Raw genomic sequence first — 12,902 nt, 5'->3', positions numbered from 1 at the left:
ATCTGTTTGTAATGTTTAGAGCACATTCCATCAGGGTGCCATGGTTTCACTAGGGTTGTACATACCCCCCAGCGCCTCTCATCAAAGGAATACTGGACCATTTCAAGTTAATGGGCGATTACCTCTGAGCCATCAAGGCAGCCAAACCCGCTACTTTGAAAACTTCTGTGCCTTGGAATGTGGGGTGTCATTTCTGACTCTTCCCGCTGAATTGGGAGGGCAGCTACTTCAAACTGCCCAGTCAAATCCAACTTAATTTCTTGAACCAATCACGACCATATGAAAGTCCGGTCCCATGCCAAACTATGCGACGTTTCTCTATCAAAGTGGGAGCTCAGATCCATGAAAAGGGTGTGCCAGATTTTCTCTATTACCTGGACACACACACTCGGACTAATTTTGCACTGTAATCTCTTCAGCTCTCAGGTTCAAAACTCATTGACAGCTGCTCCTGCCAATTTGTTGTCATCTGCAAATTTCATGAGTAGCCCCTCCACACCCTCATCCAGATCATTTATAAAAATATTGAAAAGTACCGGTCCCAGAACTGACCCCTGTGGCATCCCACTGGGCACCTCTCTCTATTCAGATGATATGCCATTGACAACTACTCTTTGAGTACGGTTCTCCAACCAGTTCCAAATCCACCTAACTTTCCTAAAGTCCAGTCCACAGTGAACACATGAACACATGGAGTTGCCTTATACTGAATCAGACTCTTGGTCCATCGAAGTCAGTATTGTCTACTCAGACCGGCAGCAGTAATTTAGTTTACACATCAGAACATCATGGGGAACCCTGCCAAAAGTCTTATTGAAATCCTCAGCTCACTTTGAGCTTTGGCCTCTCTAATGGCTGACCTACAGTGCCTAGCAACCCGCAGATACTCTTCTTTAGAGGTGTGTCCTTGGATGTGAGGGCGATCTGGCTGCGACATCTGTCACCCCATTGATCGCTAGGGTTGATTTGGCTGATCTGGCCGGCAAGGCGGGTATCCCCTACCCTCACCGCTCCATGTGCGTCCCTGCCGAAGGTACGCGCTCGGTGGAAGAGGACAACCATACCAGATAGGAGGAGTGTACCGTTCTTCGGTCAAGGGTATATGATAGCTGCCCTCCCCTGCTAGAACCTCCAAACAAGAGGTATGTCCTTGCCTCCATTTCTTGAACATTTCCTTTTTCTCCCTTAGCTCATCATGGAGTTCTCTGTTGATCCACATTGGATTCTTGGATCCCCTACCATGTTTCCTTCTTGGAATACTGAGGGCTTAAGTTTGCAAGAGCTCATGTTTTAGGAGAGCCCACCCTTCAGTTGCTCCTTTTCCTTCCAGCAGTCTTGTGCATGGAATGATTCTCATCAGGCCTCTTGAGTTTATTAAAATCTGCCCTACCAAAATCTAACAGACGCATGTGGCTACAAACTTCCTTGGTCCCCCCCAACAAAACTAATTCTAGGAGGACATGATCACTTCCCCCTAAGGTCTCCACCCCTTCACCTCATCTACTATTTCTTCCCTGTTGGTCAATATTAAATTGAGTATAGTTGAGCTCCTTGTAGCTACCTCCACCATTTGATGAAGGACGTTTTCTGCCAGGCAGGTGAGGAACTTATGTAACTGTGGTGGCTTTGCAGAGTTCATCTCCCAGCACACATCAGGGAAGTTGAAATCACCCATCACTACCAGCTCTTGTCATTTGGATACCCTGTCAAGCTGCTCACGGAGGGCAGCAATCACCTCCTCACCCTGATCAGGAGGTCTATTAGCAAAGCTTCTTAAACTGTGGGTCATACAGGGTCACATAACTGAATGTGGGGGTGGCAAAATATTTGATTAATTATAAGTAAATGTTTGATTTGTATACCAGTTTTATATACCCGGGGTGGCGTAAAAATTTCTCAGGCGAAAAGGGGTTGTATGTGGAAAAAGTTTAAGAAGCCCTGGTCTATAGCACACTCCAACCACAATACTGTTTGTCCTTCCCTTATCCTCACCCAGATACTTTTTACTGGGGTGTCTCCCTCCTCCTCCGGTATTATTGCCCAAGCGTTGGGCATTGGTACATAGACACCAGAAGCCCCGCACCTTTGTCTCCGTTAGACCCGTCCCTCCCAGGTGGGTCTCTGCTGTTTGCTGTCCCTCATTTAATCCCTACATTGATTGTCTTGGTTAGATCATGGCTGCATTAGAAATCTGAGTTACTACCACTCATTCGTTGCCCTTTCTAAAAACCCCATGGTTTTGTGGCTATTTTAATTGTGACTTTAATTTGCTATCTTATAGTATGTATTTAATATTTACTTTTGCCTTAAAGTGCTGAATGTTTCTTTCCCATGTATTTCAATTATTGTAACATTATTTTGTCCCAAAAGCCTATGTACTACATAGACTTATTTGAAGAAATGAAATGAAAATAAAATAGCAAACCCCTCACCTCTCTTCCCTCACTCCCTTCAAAGATGCTTGCTCTTCAAACCCCCAGCCAAGCCCTGGCAACCAAGCAGGCTTTGCAGCGCCTCCAGAAGATTTCCCTCACCTCTTCAGGGAGCCCCATCCCTGGTAAATGATATGTGTTACATGGGTTGGTTGTGCGCCAAAATACCAGCTTTTTGGATATTGCCAGAATTCTTCCAAGTTCTCCTTTTATGAAGGAGAGGTGTAGAATCCTCCCAATCATCTCCTAATCCAAAAATCGAATACAGAGAGAAGTGGCATCAATCTCTAAGTGGCATTTAAACTCTGGATGTGGGATCCTTCTCAATCCATGTTTGAGGCAGGGCTGTGGAGGTGCAGCTGGTTCAGTGGCTGTGAGGGAAGATGTGTGGGAAAGACAGAGGGGGTGGATGGAAAAAGTGTCCCGGTTGACTCTTGATTAATATGGTGGATGGTGGTATCCTTCTATGACAAGAAGCCAATCAGGGGCATCATCCTCTGGTGGTTTCAGCCCTATCTGGCTGATGGGTTCCAGAAGTGGGGCTAGGGGACCCCTCCTTGACACTTGCTATAGTATCCCAAAGGGCTTTTGTTTGTCCTCTTTTGCTTCTGGAATGTTCTGGTGAACTTTGAGAGTCCAAGCGGTGTCACTGCTAGCGTCTGTGTTCAGGCCTCAAATGTGAGGCTCTTTGAAGCATTGGATGGGATCTCTTTCCTGTGTCCTCGTTCCTTCAAACAGGAGCCTACCCCAAAGCTGGAAGAAAGACCAAGCCACTATTTTCTATGCCCATCAAGTAAACTTTCCTTTGGACTGCTATGTTCAAGAAGGTTAACAGAGATGTGGAGAGAGAAAATTTTACAGTACTTAAATTTCCTGCTAAAACATTTCCATTTCTAAAGAGTTCTTGTTTCCATAAATTAATAGCGAACGGGTGCCTTTGCCAATACAATATTTAGTGTGTTTTGCAGTTTTGCAATTGTAATGAATGCTGTTCTTGTAAGAAGTTGGTTGCCATTTGGGGACTGTACAGCAACCACAAGTAACCGTGCTGAGACATTGCTGTCTTAGTTAATGTGTTCACTTCTCTTGTCTGGATAGCTTAGAGCAAAATTCCCCCTCCTTTTTGAGCCTGGGGGAATCTTTGGGAATTAAAAATAAGAACATAAGAAAGGCCATGCTGGATCAGACCAAGGTCCATTAAGTCCAGCAGTCTGTTCACACAGTGGCCAATCAGGTGCCTTTAGGAAGCCCACAAACGAGATGACTTTAGCAGCATCCTGCCTGTTTCACAGCACCTAATATAATAGGCATGGTCCTCTGATCTTGATTCGGACATAGCATGCTGGGTGTGACTCCAAAATGGCTGCTGCAGGAGGCAAAGCCAAAGACCAGAGGAAGTACAAGTGGAAGGGAGAAGAGGGATAAATACACTGGGAAGAAGAGTGGGAGAGAAAAACAAATATTGGTGGCAGCTACCTCTCAAACAAAAGTGTCTTGCCATCCCCACTGAGCAACCACAGCCAAACTGTAAACATCTGGATTAGAAAGCAGGTTTTCTTGGCCAGGTTGGGGCTTAAAATACACATGTAATGTTTTCCTTCCCTCTGTGTCCACAAGAGCTAATCAAGGGTTAAGAAGCAAACAGAAATGTGGTTCTTAGAGAGGATACAAAAAGGAGGAGATAAATACTTCCAATTTCCTCCTTTTGGGATCCAGCTTTATTTGCAGGAGCGCTGGAGTATGTAGGCTGGAGAAGCTCGTCTGCGGGAATCCTGGAGGGATTTAGAGTAGCAGGGTGGGGAAGGGGGCAAAGTTCCCCTATGCTGGGCAGCCCTGGCCAGAATTAGGACATGAACCGAGAATAAAACTGATGCTATCCTACTGCCCATATACAAATCTGTGGTGAGACCAACCTTGTACAGTTCTGGTCACTTCTAGGACTGGGCCTTCTTTTTCCGGTAATTTTCGGGTTTGGGTTAAGTGGACCTGATTTCCCCCCCCCCCCCAGGAAACCCGAAATAAGCTGAATACCCATACCATTAAATTGGTGTTTTGGCTTTTTTCTGTGTTTCCTGGAAAAAATTGGGTCAATTATAGTCAATGGGAATTTTTTTCACAGCTCCGGTGGGAGCATTTTCAAGGTAGAATTACCAAATTTTTATGGTAGCTACAAGGGACTCTCTTTGCAAGAACCCAAAAGTTTGGGACGCAGGGTCCAATTTTATGGGAGCCCAAAGGGGTGGTGGCCTCATCCTCCTTAGTAAACCACTGCAAACTTCCCATAGACTATATTGTCAGTTTTCTCATCTGTGAATATGAGTTGGAAAGCCAACTTTCCCATGGTGTGCAGGTTACTTGCATTCAGTGAAATGTCTTTTCTGAGCTCGCAGGTGGGGGGGGGCAGCAAATTTGCTGATGACTCTCTCAAGAGTAAACAAACCTCCAAGTTTGGTGGACTTTGGGTCAGGGGGCTGCAAATTTGGTTCCTCTGCCTAAAAAAACGGCATACTCACATTCCACTGGAGGAAAAAAACCAGCCTTTTTTTTTCTTCAGTGGAAAAGCAGGGAGGCATGCCTGTGAGCAAGCTCAGGCCAATGCTTTCCTCCCCAAGAACCAACACAAGCCCCAGACAACCAGACTACAACCCAATCTAGAAGCACAACAAACCACCTAGAAAAGTGTAACAGAACCAATTCTTAACCCTCCCCTCAAAACCTTAAACACACCCCAACAAAATAAAAACTGGGGGCACTTTTGACCTTCCCAAACAAAATCAGAACAGGATGAAGGCCAAACGCCAACACCTAGGCATGCTCTGGCGACACAACCTTGTGTCCTTTGATTGAGTGACGAGTTTACTGGATCGAGGGAATGTTGTCGATGTTGTTTACCTGGATTTCAGTAAAACTTTTGACAGGATTAGCCATGATCTGATGGGTAAACTAGAGGATTGTGGATTGGACTCTAGGATGATTAGGTGGATAGGGAACTAGTTGGAGAACTGCACTCAAAGAGTAGCTGACAATGTCATTTCATCTGGATGGAGGTGTCCAGTTGGGTGCCGCAAGGGTTGGTTCTGTGCCTGGTTACTTTTCAATAATTTTATAAATGATCTGGGTGAGGGGGTGGGAGGGACTACTCATTAAATTTGCAGATGACATCAAATTGGGAGGAGCAGCAAACATACCAGAAGATAAAGATAGAATGCAACGAGGTCTGAAAGTGGGTGGATATGAACAGGATGCAATTCAACAATGATATGTGCCGAGTGTCAGGCTCTCTGCCAGACTGAATATTTTGGTTTCGCTGTTCCCAGGTGCAAGCCTGCAAACCGCCAAGGTCACGTCGACTAACTGTTGAATTCCTATTCCAGTGCTATCTCCCATGGGAACCGTCCTCTTTAGGGGGGGGGTTACCATGGCTACCAGTGTTATCTCGATATGACCAATACTATTCTATTTAGACCCTATGCTGTGCTTCTAGTTCCCATTCATGCCTATTTATCTGTTAGCTCTGTAAACCTATAAGTTTTCTAATAAATCAACTCTCTTTTGGACTACTCGTCTGTGGATGTTGTTTATGGGATTACTATAGGGACAAGTGCTTACACCGAGTACTTCATCTGAGGAACAAAAATTAGGAACATGAATACTGGATATGGAATACACTTCTGGGTAGCAGTGTGTGTGAACAAGATCTTGGGGTACGGGTGGACTGTAAATTAAATATGAGCAGCTAGTGTGGTGCAGTGGCAAAAAATGCCAATGTGCTCTTGGGGTGTATCAACGGAGGCATAACATCCACATCGCAAGATGTCATAGTCCCACTGTACACTGCAATGGTCTGGTCTCATCTGGAGCACTGTGCGTGGTTCTGGAGGCCTCATTTCAATAATGATGTGGACAGAACTGAGTGGGTGAAGAGGAGAGCGAAGAGGATGACCAGGGACCTGGAGACCAAGCCCCAAGAGGAAAGGCTGAGGGAGATTAAACCTTCAACCATATTCTCATTAAGAGGGTAGTGTTATACAGAGGAAAGTGTGGTTTCCATTTTGCACATTGTATTGAAGTCGTGGAAGGCTTCCTGAGCTCACCAGGTAGGTTATTAAGGGAAGTAGGAGCCAGGAGACAATGCCTCTGTTCAGGCATGCCCTTTGCTTCGATGAGTAAATCAGAACAAGAAGGGTGGTCCTGTAGATATGTGGGACCTAGTTCCTGAAATGCAGGCTCAAATATGGACAAGCCACATCTGCTATGGTCCATCCGCAGGCCTACAGTGTCCTTGTCCCCCCCCCTTTTCCAGGAGGAGAAAGAGGCAGCCCGTGGTCCACAGGTGATGGACAACAGGCTAAGGTCCCACTGGCTCTTGCGTTTTGTCTTCTGGCTCTGGTGCAGCGCCAGCTTCAGAACACAAAGGACCAGGGAGACTGAGAGAAGGGCAGGGGTGCCCAGTCCCAGGGAGTCAGCCTCCAGGCTAAGACACAGTGGAGAGAGAAACGGTTTGCAGGCAGGGGAGGGTGCCGAAGAGCGATGCTGCAGTTCTCCAGGAGAACGGAAAAGGCTCCTCCTGATGTCCTGGCAGCAGAAGGCAAGTAACATTCTTGTAAGCCACTGTGGGTCTGCCTGGGCATGCAGTTCTAAGGGGCGAGCTTGTATACAAGCTGATAAAGTGTTTTTGACCAGTGCTGTAAACAGCTGCGCTTTAGGTTGTCAATCTGGTTTTTATAGTTGCAAAGCAACTACTTTGCGGGGGGGCTATGGAAAACCTGAAAAGATAAACATTATGAATTAGATTCCACCCGCTTGCCATCCCTATAGCTTGATGTACTCGCAATGCTTTTGGGGGTGGAGTTTGGCCATATTTTTCTCCTAGAATGGTAACTGTTTTCAGCACACTTGCTTCCTCCTGATCTTCGTCTGCTTCTTCTAGAATATATATAATTCCAGGATACATCATCCTGAAGACCTCTTAAATTGCAGTTTGTTGTGTCTCAGCTTTATTTCTGTGTGTGTGTGTAAAGTGCCGTCACGTTGCAGCTGACTTATGGCGACCCCTTTTTGGGGGGGTTTTCAGGGCAAGAGACTAACAGAGGTGGTTTGCCAGTGCCTTCCTCTGCACAGCAACCCTGGTCTTCCTTGGTGGTCCCCCATCCAAATAGTAACCAGGGTTGACCCTGCTTAGCATCGGAGACCTGACGAGATCAGGCTAGCCTGGGCCACCCAGGTCAGGGCAGCTCTATTTCTCAAGGTAAAGGTCTCCTGTGCAAGCACCGGGTCGTTCCTGACCCAGAGCATCTTTGGCTGGGTGTCTGGGTGTGTGTTGGGGGGGGGGGGTTTCCAATTTCTTGGAGAAAATATAGCCCCAAAGCAGAAAGGGGCCTCCTGCCAGCTCCCCCCCCTCCCTGGGGGCTCCCACGAAGCCCAGTGAATGTGAGCCAGGGAACAGGGGGGCTGGAGCCTGCTTGGGGAGAGGCTTCCAGTGGGGCGGGGGGGTCTCCAGCTTCCCCAGATGTTCCCCCAAACGTTTCCGGCCTCCACAAGCAATCAAGCCAAGCCAAGCCAAGCCAAGCCAATGCAGAGTGGGGGGGGGCGGGGCTCCCTCTGCCGGCCGTCTCCGCCCCGCAGAAACCGAGGCCAGCGAGTCCCGACATCCTAGAGGGGCCGCCGGGGAAGCGGGGGTGTGTGCGTGGGGGGGGAAAGCCCGGCTCCTTCCTGTCCGCCCCCCTGCCCAACGTGGGAATGGCGGCCTTTGCCGCTCTCGCCCTGCAGCTCCTTCCGAGTGAGTCAAGGGGGGGTCGGGGAGGGGGCTCGAGGCCGGGGGATGTGGGGCGTGGTGGGAGGGAAAGGCCAGGGAGGTCAGAGGCGGGTCCCGATCCGAGAGAGCCCCCTCCGAGGAGCCTCGGGGGCTGCTCCGTCTTGCGCCCCTCTCCCCCCCCCCAACCTCTCTGCAAAGGGGTGGGGATGTGGGGGGGGGGAGAGATGCCGCTCCTTCCCTGCATCGCGGAGGCCTCGCGAGGGATCCAGATTGGCAGGGTGGGAGGAAGGGGGCGGGGGGGTGTCTGGGTGGGCCCTCTGATGGGGGGTGGGGGCTGCGAGTCAAGGAAAGGCCGGGTGAAGAGGGAGCTGGATTTGGGGGGGGGTTGAGTCAGACCCCCGGCAGAGGGGCAGCTTCGAAAGGGGAGGGGGGAGGAATGAGGGATTCCCTGTCATTCCACGTGTTTGGGAATGAGGCACATTCAGACGGGGCGGAGGCTGCCGAGAAGATGAATTCAGGCAGGAGGGCGACGCCCCGAGCAGAGAGCTCCCCGGGACCAGAGGAGGCTCTATGGAGGAGGAGGGCACGGATTCCTCCCTCCGGGGCCCACAAAATTCCCATTCCTCCCCTGCACGGGAGATGTTTGAATCTTTGACCCCATGGAAACAAAACCCAGCTTATTTCCTGGCTCGGCTGGTGGGAGGACTGGATGCCCCAGAATCGTTTAAGGGGGAGAGTCCGCAGTCCTGGAAAGGCACACGAGGGGGGCCTTTCCTGCTCCCTCCTTACAGAAAGAAGGTTTGAGTTTTCCAGGGTGCTGCAGGAATGGCCGGGAGGGGTCTGGGGAACTGAAAGGGGCTTTTGGGAGAGGGGAGAAAGGCAGGGCCAGGCTCTGCTACACTAGACCCAATAGGTAGAGAAAGGAAGGGGGGAGCAATGAATTGGGAGAAGATCCCCTCTCCCCCACACCTCACCTACGCCTTCCTGTGCCAGAAAGAGCTGCTTTGTGCTAAACAAAGATATTCTCAAAAGAAAAAAGAGCTAGGGAATTAAGACCCACAAGAGACACGAATAGGGAAGGGCCCTTCTAGCCACTTCAGACTGGGGCGGGAGCTAATGGGCCAAGGTTCAGAAGGGGCAGGAGATTTTGCCCCCAGGGCTTCTTGGCAGCCTGGCCCCAGCAGGCCTTTCCTTCCTTCCTTCCTTCACATCCGGATCCCAAGCAATGCAACTGTGACCTTTGCTCTCTGGGAAGCAGTTGAGGGAGAGCCCCCCTCCCACCCCCTTTCTCCTTCTCCCTTTTTAAATCCTTGTCCCCTCAGTTGTGGGATGCTTTTCTACTCTGCTGGGTGTGTAGGAAGCGGGGGGGCCCTCCAGGCTCCCCAAAATTATGAACCAGAGTTTCAGGCTCTCTTCAGGGTCAGCAGTGCCAGGTGCTCCATGGAAGAAGAGAGACACGGCCCCCATCTGGCATGCCTAGGAGACATCAGTCTCTGACCTGAATCATACAAGCAGAGATAGTGGGCACAACCTTTCTCTTGCAGTGCTAGCTTTCTATGTGTAGGGTGTTTTCCGTAATGCAAAGGAACATTTGTAGTTGCCAAGTTCAGGGTTGGAATCTCCCACCTGCCCCCTTGAGCCAGACAGTCCAGTTTTAGCTCCTAATTTGTGACTATGGACATGTTACCTAATTTGATTGTAAATCTGGAGTAATCCAACAAAAAATAGTTATAGATCTGTGATTTGGAACTGTGTTTTTCCATCATGGTGGTGCCAAAAAGCAGCGGAGCCATGTTTTTTTGGGTGCAGTCTGTGGTTATGGGCATAATATTTGATTTGATGGCAAATTTGGGGTGATCCAAAGCAAAAATCCTGAGGATGCACAAGGTTCCATGCTTTGGAATTATGTTTTTACACTATTGCAGCACTATGAAGCATTGGATGCATGATTTTGTGGTGCTGCATATTAGACTAAAACATGATCTAAAGTATAACCATGGATTTCTTTTGTGAAAATCATATATGATTTCATGAAGATCCATTTAAATTCATCTGTGTGTGTGTTAAGTGCCGTCAAGTCGCTTCTGACTCATGGCGACCCTATGAATTAAAGTCCTCCAAAATGTCCTATCTTTGACAGCCTTGCTCAGATCTTGCAAATTGAAGGCTGTGGCTTTCTTTATTGAGTCAATCCATCTCTTGTTGGGTCTTCCTCTTTTCCTGCTGCCCTCAACTTTTCCTATCATGACGGTCTTTTCCAGTGACTCTTGTCGTCTCATGACGTGACCAAAATACGACAGCTTCAGTTTAGTCATTTTAGCTTCTAGGGTCAGTTCAGGCTTGATTTGATCTATAACCCACTGATTTGTTTTTTTGGCAGTCCACGGAATCCATAACACTCTTCTCCAACACCACATTTCAAAGGAATCTATTTTCTTCCTATCAGCTTTCTTCACTGTCCAGCTATCACACCCATACATAGTAATAGGGAATATGATGGCATGAATTAATCTAGTCTTGGTGGCCAGAGTCACATCCTTACACTTCAAAATCTTTTCTAGCTCCTTCATGGCTGCCCTTCCCAGTCTCAATCTCCTTCTAATTTCTTGGCTGCAGTCTCCCTTTTGGTTGATGGTGGAGCCAAGGAATAGAAAGTCTTGAACAATTTCAATTTCCTCATTGTCAACCTTAAAGTTGTGTAATTCTCCTGTAGTCATTACTTTTGTTTTCTTGATGTTCAGCTGTAGTCCTGCTTTGGCACTTTCTCTTTTAACTTTCAGCAATAGTTGTTTCAAATCTTCACTATTTTCTGCCAATAATGTAGTGTCATCAGCATATCTCAAATTATTAATGTTCCTCCCTCCAATTTTCACTCCACCTTCATCTAAATCTAATCCAGCTTTCCTAATTATATGTTCTGGATATAGATTGAAGAGATAGGGAGATAAAATACATCCTCGTCTGACACCTTTGCCAATTGGAAACCATTCCGTTTCTCCATATTCTGTTCTAACTGAGGCCTCTTGTCCAGAGTACAGGTTGCGCATCAAAACGATCAGATGTAGTGGCACACCCATTTGCTTTAAAACCAGCCATAGCTTTTCATGATCCACACAGTCAAAAGCTTTGCTGTAATCTATGAAACACAAGCTGATTTTCTTCTGAAATTCTCTCGTACGCTCCAGTAACCAGCGTATATTTGCAATATGATCTCTAGTGCCTCTTCCTTTTCTGAAACCAGCTTGAACATCAGGCATTTCTCGTTCCATATATGGTAACAGCCTTTGCTGTAAGATTTTGAGCATCACTTTACTTGCATGAGAAATTAATGCAATGGTCCAATAGTTGTTGCAATCTTTGATGTCTCCTTTCTTGGGAATTGGAATGTAAATGGATTGTTTCCAGTCTGTGGGCCATTGTTTTGTTTTCCATATCTGTTGGCATATTCTTGTCAAGATTTTGATGGACTCCGTTTCTGTGGCTTGGAATAGCTCTATTGATATCCCATCTGCTCCTGGTGATTTGTTTCGCCCGATTGCTCTCAATGCAGCTTTCACTTCACTTTCTAAAACTGTAGGTTCTTCTTCAAAAGATTCTTCTTGGAAAGAATCTTTTATCCTTTCATCTCTTCTGTATAGTTCTTCAGTGTATTGTTCCCACCTTTTCTTTATTTTGTCCTGTTCAGTTAATGTATTTCCATGCTGATCTTTCAGCATGCCTAACCGTGCTTTAAATTTCCCTTTGATTTCTTGGATCTTGTGGAACATCTAGATCTGACTTTTACCAAGTCTCCTTTTGCACACAACGTCTACTGAGGTGTGGCATTTTTATAATCTGACATATCTACTGATATGCTTAGTGGCCAGCCAAAGCCCCTAGGACAGATTGGCCCAAAGTAATCAGAGGAAAGCTTGTAACATCTTTAGACAGGCAGAAACTGTTAATGTTCCCAAGGAGCCAAACAGGCCTATCTAAAAAAGCTTTGTATGCAATATAGCCATATGCTATTACAAACCACGAGAAATACTTTTGTGCTGATCCACCAGGTATCTCTTTTTTTTGTCTCTCCACCCCCACAGGATAAGCCATTGCCAAGTGAGTAAAGGCATCGTCTCACATTCGGAGTCGACCCACTAGGAGAGGAAGGAGATGGATAAGCAGGATCCGGAAGGAGTCAGACCTGGCAAGAGAGCAAGGAAAGGGCCCCATCCCATCCAAGCTGGGAGTGGTGTTGAATTCGGGGACCAGGAATCCATGAACTCAGAAGTCATTTGCCAACACTTCCGGCAGTTCAGCTACTGTGAGTCCGATGGACCCCGAGAGGTTTGCAGCCAGCTCCATGGACTTTGCAACCACTGGCTGAAGCCAGAGAGACACACCAAAAAGCAGATTGTGGACCTGGTGATCCTGGAGCAGTTCCTGACCATCCTGCCCCAGGAAATGCAGCAATGGGTCAGAGGTTGCGGACCAGAGACCAGTTCCCAGGCGGTGGCCCTGGCTGAAGGCTTCCTCCTGAGTCAGGCAGAGGAGAAGAGGCAGGCAGAGCAGGTGAGGCCTTTCCCCCCTCAGGTATGTCCAGTTCAAGCAACGATGTCTGACCTTATCCTAAGCACATGATAAAGAGAAAAAGCCTAAATAATCATGCATGCCACAAATATATTAGTATAACAATCAGCTCAAAGTAAATGTAAACTTTATTGTTTGTTTGTTGGCAT

The sequence above is a fragment of the Euleptes europaea genome, chromosome 1 (genome assembly GCF_029931775.1).
Source record: "Euleptes europaea isolate rEulEur1 chromosome 1, rEulEur1.hap1, whole genome shotgun sequence".
Taxonomy (NCBI): Eukaryota; Metazoa; Chordata; class Lepidosauria; order Squamata; family Sphaerodactylidae; genus Euleptes; species Euleptes europaea.
Note: the sequence above shows the minus strand (reverse complement) of the source record.